This window comes from Ruditapes philippinarum, unplaced genomic scaffold, assembly GCF_026571515.1.
Source record: "Ruditapes philippinarum isolate M1 unplaced genomic scaffold, ASM2657151v2 ctg2265_1_1_1_1, whole genome shotgun sequence".
NCBI classification, from domain to species: Eukaryota; Metazoa; Mollusca; class Bivalvia; order Venerida; family Veneridae; genus Ruditapes; species Ruditapes philippinarum.
This window is the reverse complement of record NW_026859606.1, coordinates 999-10626: the sequence shown is the minus strand read 5'-3', so window position 1 is coordinate 10626 and position 9628 is coordinate 999.

Genomic DNA, 9628 nt, shown 5'->3' with positions numbered 1-9628 from the left:
ACAGTAGGATTTTGAAGTACATCACCAATTAAAACTAAGATGTACAGACAAATATTAATGTGTGAAGGCTACTATTTCTTGATTTCGGAAACCTTAAGTCTAGATGTAAGGGATAGGACATGTTCTATTTTGAAAATCTTGTCGTACAGATTTTTACAGACCTCCCACAATGACAAGTAACAGATAACCAAATTATCTCCTGATAGTGGGTGTAATTAATGAAATTCCAGAACAATTAGGGCTAAAAGGTAAACATAGTAGTAAGATGGGGTAAAAAAGATGTTGTAAAACTCTTCAGGAGACCCAAAGTTGTGTTAGGCTCGAATCCCAAATTATTCCTAAAATGATTATGTCACGGTATTGAATTGTTCTCTAATTAGGGGAGGGGAGGTAGTTTGTAGGCGACCAGATATGTTTGTCAGTAGAGCCGCAGTACGGTATTCCGAGGGTCCCAGGTTTGAGTCTCGGTCAGGCTTCACATTAAAATATATACATATATTTAAAATGGAGGTGTTTCAATCATTACTCATGGCGAAAAAAGTATTTAGTGAGTAAAAGTATGTAAAGGATCAATATAAAGGGATCCTTTTTTAGGGGAAACATCAGATGATTCTTACAGTATAGAGTTACCGTCTGAATGCATGTGTTGTATAGCTTTGAAAATTGTACATCTTATCTCTAATTAGTGTTGTACAACTAAATCCTACCGTCTGTTGAGGCCTTTACTTTCAATATCCTTACAGCAAAATTCACAGAGACTAGATTCGGTATTTGCAAACATATTTTTGTCGTAATGTTTCTGAGAAAACAACTATAAAAATATATACATATATTGATTTTTTGTAAAGAATTAACTTTACAGTGTACAAAAACGGTTTCGTAGATATTTTGCCATTTGAATTATTCAAGGCAGAGGACAGATATTACGGGGTGAGGGTTTGCTGTGTCCAAAAACGTTTCGTAGATATTTTGCCATTTGAATTATTTTAGACAGAGAACAGATATTATGTAGTGAGGGTTTGCTGTCAAACTTTCATTATGACGACCATTACGTATAAACTGTATTTTGAGTGTTATTAGTAATATCTTGTGTTTAAAAAGAAACAAGAACAACCCAATAAAAGTCTTGAAAGGACTCCATAATTGTGTTTAAACGGTCCAATTAAATGAATGATACTATTTCGAAGTGCATGGCGAAAAGGTTTTAGATTCGTTTCAATTATAAAATGTATAGTTTTTGTGATAATCTTTTTAGAACTGAATATAAGTGCTTAAAGACATTTTCTACAGTTTTATGAAAATTTAAGCCTTTCATAGAATTTCTATTTTTTTGTATGTTGTGTAAAATTTAATTACGAATTCAAACATAAAAAAGAAAAAATATATGTTGACGTGTTGGATTTTTTGAAAAATGGCATTTTCTATGGTAACCGTATATCTCAAAATTGTCAAAATAGCCAAACTGTGTTATAAAAATGTATAAGACAGTTTATCACAGTCACAATAAACATTTCATACAAAGCTTGCTTTATCTTAGGGTTCTGTAAAAAACAAACGATAATTGGAACCTATTTACTTAAAAAATGAGTTTTTCATGTTTTTTAACTAAACAAAAAAATGAGAAAATTAAACATGAATTCTGTAAAAAATTAAAGCTAGATCTATCAAGAAATTTCTTTCATAGAATGTTCTACAATTTTGATATTTCAAGTAACATTTTATTGTTGATTCAAAAATAGAAATAAAAATATATGTTGACGTGTTAGGTTTTGTAAACGGGCAGTTTCCATGGTTACCGCATATGCCAACTGTCAAAATTACCACGCCTTCTTAAGAAATATCAGTGTTATACTAAATGTTTTGTCAAATATACAACAAAAACATGTTGCAATAAAAATTTCTTTTATTTTTGATGTTATATTAAGTAAATAATACTAAAGATGTTTTTAAAGCATATTTAGAGCCATATTATTTTTTCACTCGACTGAAATATCCGAACAGTAAGCAAGTATTCAGATATTTACAAAGAAAATAATGAAATTCGGAACATTTCTTAGATATTATTTTTCTTTTTTATTCAACACTTTTAAAATATATCTTTTTAAACTTTTTTTAAGAGTAATTATCCGTGATTATCTTTTTTGGAAGCGCATAACGATGCGCACAGAAAACTACCGAAAACGTCTTTAATATATTGAACATGAAACGTTCATCGACTTTTCTCTGATATACCACAATCCTCTGCCACTTATTCAGTTTGTGATTTAAAAGATCACAGGAACACGACAAAAAGTTGTAAACAGCAGAGGAAATATTTTTGTAAAGTGTTGTGCGCTTTATTTGATTGTAATATGCATTAATAAGTATCGTAAACTAAGGATATTTACGAAAAGCATATTGGTATTGAGCAGTGAATATTCATGTACATATATGTACGAGGGCAGTTCAATAAATATGCGGAAAAGTGTCGCTATTTCCTTATTCCTATTTTCCAATTTAGCTGAATAAAACTAATACAGTAATAGAGACAAACATATTTTGAAAATAAACAGCAAATATTGCCGTTTTGGCATGAATCATATGTTAACAAACGGTCGTTATGGTAACCACGTGTAGCGATTACTGGCCCACTTTAGTTCACTATTACAAATAGTCACTGGTTAATAATGACATCGCATTTTAACGTTACCGTGCGATTTTCACCAAACTTTGCATACTTTACGCGCAATATGTTGGCGTTACGCACATGACGTCATGTTAGTGTGTGACGTCATTTAGGCGTTAAGCGGCCATATTGTTTAGTCCGTATGCTTTAAAATGGAATCGGAACAACGTTCTTCAATAAAATTTTATGTTTTGAGCTGGTTTTTAAAGAAAGAAAGGATGTAAAGATTACAAAAGGCATATGGTGTTCAGGCAATGAAGAAAACAGCAATGAACAAGTGGAATGCCCGATTTCTAGGCGGTCAACAAAGTATCCATGACGACAAACGCAGTGGACGTCCCAACGTTACGTCAAATCACGTTGCTGTGATAAAGGAGCTGCTTGACAATGATAGTCGGATAACAATTCGCGAAATAAACGAAAGATCATTGTAGCATTGGCACAGTGCATCGCATTATTCACGATTAAGTCAATATGAGACGCCTGTGTGCCAGGTGGATTCCTAAAATGTTGACGGACGAACAAAAAGTGTGGAAAGGGTGCGGTGTTGCAATCAATTTCTCAGACGCTTTCATAGAGAAGGTGAACGTTTCTTGCAACGGAAAGTGACTGTTGATGAGACAATGGAATAGCCTATACGAACCTGAAACGAAATCACATTCTTCTATGTGGAAAACTTCAGGATCGCCTTTACCTAAGAAGTTTAAAGTCGGCCCATCTGCAAGGAAACAGATGTTCGTCGTCATCTTTGACGTCGACGGTGTGATACTGAGCCACGCGGTACCTCTGGGTCAGAGTGTGACGGCAAAGTATTATTCTAAGGTGAAGAAATTTATTTAATCTATAATGATATATTCACTATTATGTCAATACAGTACCTAATAATTATTTATATTTGTGTAAGTAATTATGAAAATAAATTATAACTACAATTTACTTATGATTGTATTTCTTTATGCTTTCAGATTCTGAGACGCGATTTTATGAGGGCGATGAGAAAGAAGCGGGTGACGAAAATCGCCGACACGATATTTCATCACGATAACGCACCGTCTCATTGTGCGGCCGAAACACAGTACACAATTAGGAAACTCGGCTTCGAAGTCCTCGAGCACCCGGCCTACAGCCCTAACCTCGCACCATGCTAATTCTTTCTGTTCCCGACACTGAAGAAAGTCCTGCGGGGAAAACACTTTTATGATGTGGACGAGTTGTCCTACGCGGTGCAAGGTGCAATTTCAGAGATAAATAATGGCTCCTACTTTTATAGTTTCATGTCATGGATCAACCGTTGTAAAAAGAGTATTTCGAGAAGGACTAGGTGCGTGTTTTGGGTGACTCTTATACATGCGTTGAGCGCGACGTCGTTACGACGCTGGGCCGATTTCACCGCGATTACCTTAGAATACTAATTAATTTTTATTCGATTTTATTGAAATTGTATGTACATGTTAACTATATATTTATTTACAAAATGTAAAGAGAACGTCAATTTCCCATGTATATTAAAAATATGGCAGCACTTTTCCATGAATTTGTTGAACAGCCCTCGTAGTAACACATGAAATAGGCTGAATGGTTAAAGGCAGTGACTTCAAACCACTCACTTCCCCGTCACTGCGGTGAGTTTGAATCCCACAAGGGACGCTATCACGCTTCCTTACTGACCATTGCCAATGAGGCATTCTTCCACTTTTCGCTTAACGACATTATGACATTAAAGGGGTTGGTGCAACGAAAATCTCAACATAATTATATTGTTGATTAATAGAAAACTGTTGTCAAATGAATCTATAATTTATTGTAAATTGGTGTTGCCCAACCTTAATATTCACAATCGTTTACATTTCTTATTATGATTGCATAATATGCAAATGCAAAAGAAAGTATTCTCTGTTAGTAAAGTAAAGAAGGCGAAATATATCGTTTATTGGTACCCAACTGTTAAAACTTAGGGACTTTAGGTTTACCCTCCGTCTGTTTGTCCGTCTGTCCATCCACAAACTGGATCACGTGATAACGCAAAAAGTACTGAACATATTTTTATAATATTTAAACTATGGGTAGATGGCAGTTTGAAGATATAGAGGATATTTGTTTGTGTGTAAGATTTGTTTTATTATTTCATCAAGTGGACTTTAAAAACAGTATTTTCACGAGTGGCGTAGCCACGAGTGAGAATATTGTTTTTAAAGTTCACGAGATGAATGAAATTACAATTTACACAACAAACAATCAAATTATGTTTTTAATTTTATGCTAAAAAAATTAAAACAAAATTTCCTTAACATTAACGGTAATATTAAAATCTGTTTTCCCCATTAAGAGCCTCATTTTGTCGAATTTATCAATAAATACTGTATAAGAAGTCCTGGGCTTTAAAATGAGTTCGACAATCAACGTTAAAAGGCGGTGATATTATACATGTTATTAAAAAAATGAATGATCGCTTGTTTTTATAATGAAACCAAACATATATAGTAAGAGAAAAAGTCCAACAATCCATCCATATTTCTATTACTTACTGCGAATCTATATTAGACCTGGCTTTGTTAATTGTAAGCGGCCACTTTTTTTAAAGTTGTGTGCTTCACGAGAGGAAAATAATTATGTTTGATTCAGAGTGAGTGATTTCATTTTGATTTTTCGGTCATACACCTTTTAAAAAAGAAAGGAAAACTTATTTGAGGATTTCAACAGATAAGACAATACATAAGTGTTCACAGAAGTGTAAACATTCAAAAAGCAGCTAGGAAATTGGAAACTTTGGAATTGTTGAAAGGCTGCCTAGCGAACGCTGGGTTGTTTATTTATTATTTGGGTTGGTGGCTGTCATTGCTTTTTAAGTTTTCATATAGCATACGGCACCTATTGCTCGAAGGATACTTAAATATGCCCAAATGTCATCAGAAGCAGTTTTGTATGTGGAAGGAATGTATTTTTCAGACTGTAAAAATGAAACAAACAAACATGAGAAACAATATTTGGTGAATAGTAATTTGAATCATTTAAGTTTTTTATTAATTTTAGCTAGGCTTTTATCTGAACAGCCTGACATTGTCAGATTGTCAGGAAAATAAAAATTGAGGTACCACATAGGGGAGAATCTTTAAGAAGTTGTTTCGTCATTGAAAAGTCTAAAATAATACTTTGATAATTTCACTATGAAATTATCAAATATAATTTTCACGGATAAATCAGCAATACACTGAAAAGCACTAAAATAATATGCACATTTTTCTCTTCACAGGTTGGATAATTTTGCCGTGGCAACCAATAGACTTGAAATATGGAAACTATCATAATATTTATGATAATTAAAAAAATACTGAAAATATTGTTTATGAAATATGAAAAATGGATAGATGGCGCAATGGAGATTATGCACATCGTGTTAAGGTTGACTATTGGGAGTACTTTGACAGCCGTCCTACTCACTCAGTGTCGACAACCGCGTCCAGATTTCTGATTAAAGTTTTTACACAGTAGAATTATTTTCACATAAAATTCTTCATTTCTTAAGGTATTGACTTAAAACATCAAATACATGTATATGTTTTCGGCTCACCAGACACATCAATGTTCACAAGGTCGAACTTTCCCAACAAATTCATTTAAAGTAACGAAAAGTTGCAACACTAGTTAAACATATTCATTCTGAGAAAAAATGGATCCTTTGTTCTATTGTATAAACATAATATCCTAACTAGACAGGAAATTTAACACATTACCATGATGAGACCAACTTAAAACTCAGTCATGTTCTCCATAATATTGTATAATTAAAAGACCGTGGCCCTTTAGAATGTTGTGTTAGTTTTAGCCGTTAAGAGACTTTTGTATTTCTTGCAACACTGTGATAATAATTGCTTGTTGAAGATTGTTATATTACTTTCTGCTGATAACGTCCTCGATGGTATACCTTGTTGTTGATAAAGTCCTTGACTAAGATTCTTATACCGCTTGTTGCTGATAAGGTCCTTGACCGAAGATGTATATACCGCTTGTTGCTGATAACGTCCTTGACGAAGATATATATACCGCTTGTTGCTGACAACGTCATTGACCGAAGAATGATATACTGCTTGTTATTGATAACGTTCTTGACCGAAGAGTTTTACACCACTTGTTGTTGATAATGTCCTTGACGGAAGATTGATATGCCGTTTGTTGTTGATAACGTCCTTGACCGTAGATTGATATACTACTTGTTGTCGATAACGTCCTTGACCGAAGATTGATATACTACTTGTTGTCGAAAAAGTCCTTGACCGAAGATTGATATAGTGCTTGTTATTGATAACGTCTTTGACGGAATTTTGTTTACTGTTTTTTGTTGATAGCGTCATGTATGTAAGATTTCTATACCGGTTGTTTATAAAGATTTAAACTGCTTATTTTTGATAACGTCATTGACCGAAGATTTCACACTGCTTAATGCGACCGACGATTTATATGCTGCTTGTAGTTGATAACGTCCTTGACCGTAGAATTTTACACGCCTTTTGCAAATAACGTCCTCGACCAAAGATGTATAAAGTGCTTGTTGTAAATAACGTAATTGACAGAAGATTGATATACCGCTTTTTGATGATAACGTCCTAGCCTTTTCAAAGAGGGAAGGAGTAGTTGTATAGTGTCGTGAGTTTATTAGCCTTTTCAGGAGGGGATGCAGAAGTTGTATTGTGTCGTGAATTAACTACCTTTTCAGGAAGGGATGGAGTAGTTGTGTAGTGTTGTGGGTTTAATAGCCTATTCAGGAGGGGATGCAGTAGTTGTATATTGTCGTAAGTTTACTAGCCGTTTCAAGAGGGGATGGAGTAATTGTATAGTGTTGAGAGATAACTAGTCTTTTCTGCAGGGGGGATAAAGTACTAGTAGTTGTATAGTGTAATCTGTGTACTAGCCTTTTCAGGAGGGGATTGACTGGCTGTATAGTGTCGTGAGTTTGCTAGCAATATTATGAGGTGATGTAGTAGTTGAATAGTTTCCTGCGGGATGGGGGTAGTTGTATATTGTCGTAAGTTTACTTGCCTTTTCAGGAGGGACTGGCGAAGTTGTTTAGTGTTGTGAGTTCACTAGCCTTTCCAGGAGAGGAAGGATGGAGTAGTTGTATAGTGTCATCAGTTTATTAGCCTCTTCAGGAGGGAATTGAGTAGTTGTACAATGTCGTTAGTGTACTATCCTTATCAGGTGGGGATGGAGAAGTTGTACAGTGTCGTTAGTTTACTAGCCTTTTCATGAGGGAATGGAGTAGTTGTATAGTGTCATGAGCTTACTAGCCTTTTCAGGAGGGGATGGAGTAGCTGTATAGTGTCATGAGTTGACTAGTCTTTTCAGGAGGAGATAAAGTAGTAGTGGTTGTATAGTGTCATCAGTTTACTAGTCTTTTCAGGAGGGGATTGAGTGGTTGTAAAGTGTCGTGAGTTTACTAGCAATTTTATGACGGGATGTAGTAATTGAAAAGTTTCCTGCGTTTTCTAGCCTTTTCATGAGGGGATGGAGTAGTTTTATAGTGTCCTGAGCCTTTTAAGGAGAGGATGGAGTAGTTGTATTGTGTCATCAGTTTACTTACCTTTTCAGTAGGGGATGGAGTAGTAGAATTGTGTCGTGGGTTCACTAGCCTTGTCGGGATGGAGTAGTTGTGTAGTGTCTTCAGTTAACTATCCTTTTTGGGATGGAGTAGTTTTATAGTTTTGACAGTTTCCTAGCCTTTTGAGGAGGGGATGGAGAAATTGTGTCGTGTCGTGAGTTTATTTGACTCTTCGGGATTGAGTAATTGTATAGTGTCGTGATCTACTTGCTTTTTCGGGATGGAGTGGCAGTATAGTATGTTAGTTTAAGACCCTTTTTATGAGGTATGGAGGAGTTTTATAGTACCGTTAGTTTACTTGTCTTTTAATGAGGGAATTAAGTAGTTGTATAGTGTCATAATGTACTACTCTTTTGAGAATGGGATTAAAAGGTTGTGTAGTGTCGGGAGTTTACTGGCAATTTAATGAGTAGTAATTGAATAGTTTCGTGAGTTTACTAGCCTTTTAAGGAGGGGATTGATTAGTTGTATAGTTTCCTGAGTTTACTAGCCTTCTCAGGAGGGGATGTATAAGTAGCATAGTGTTGTGAGTTTACTAGCCTTTTAAGGAGGGAATGGGGTAGTTGTATATTGTCTTGAGTTAAATAGCCTTTTGAAAAGGGGATGGAGTAGCTGTATAGTGTCGTGAGTTTACGAGCCTTTTCAGGAGGGAACGGAATGGTTGTATAGTGTCATGAATTAACTAGCATTTTCAGGAGGGGATTGAGATGTTGTATAGTGTCGTGCGTTTACTAGCCATTCATGAGGGAATGTAGTAGTTGAATATTGTTGTGAGTTTACTAGCCTTTTCAGGATGGGATAGAGTAGTTTTGTAGTGTCGTGAGATAACTTGTATTTTCAGGATTGGATGCAGTTGTTGTATAGTGTCCTGAGTTCACTAGCCTTTTCAGTAGGGAAAGGAGTAGGGTATAGTGTCGTGAGTTTACCAACCTTGTCGGGATGGAGTAGGAGTATAGTGTCTTGAGTTTGCCAACCTTTTTAGGATTGAGTAGTTGTATAGTTTTGTGAGTTTACTTGCCTTTTAAGGAGGTGATGGATTAGTTGTATAATGTCGTGAGTTAACTAGACTCTTCGATTTTGAGTAAGTGTATATTGCCGTGATCTACTTGCCTTTTCGGGATGGAGTGGCAGTATAGTTTTGTTAGTTTAATAGCCTTTTAATGAGGATGTTGAGGAGTTTTGTGGTGCTGTTAGTTTACTAGCCTTTTCTTGAGTGGATGGAGTAGTTGTAAAGTGTCGTGAGTTTACGAGCCTTTTCAGGAGGGGACGAAGTGGTTGTATAGTGTTGTGAATTAATTCGCCTTTTCAGGAGGGGATGGAGAAATTGTATAGTATCATCAGTTTACTAGCATCTTTAGGAGGGGATGGAG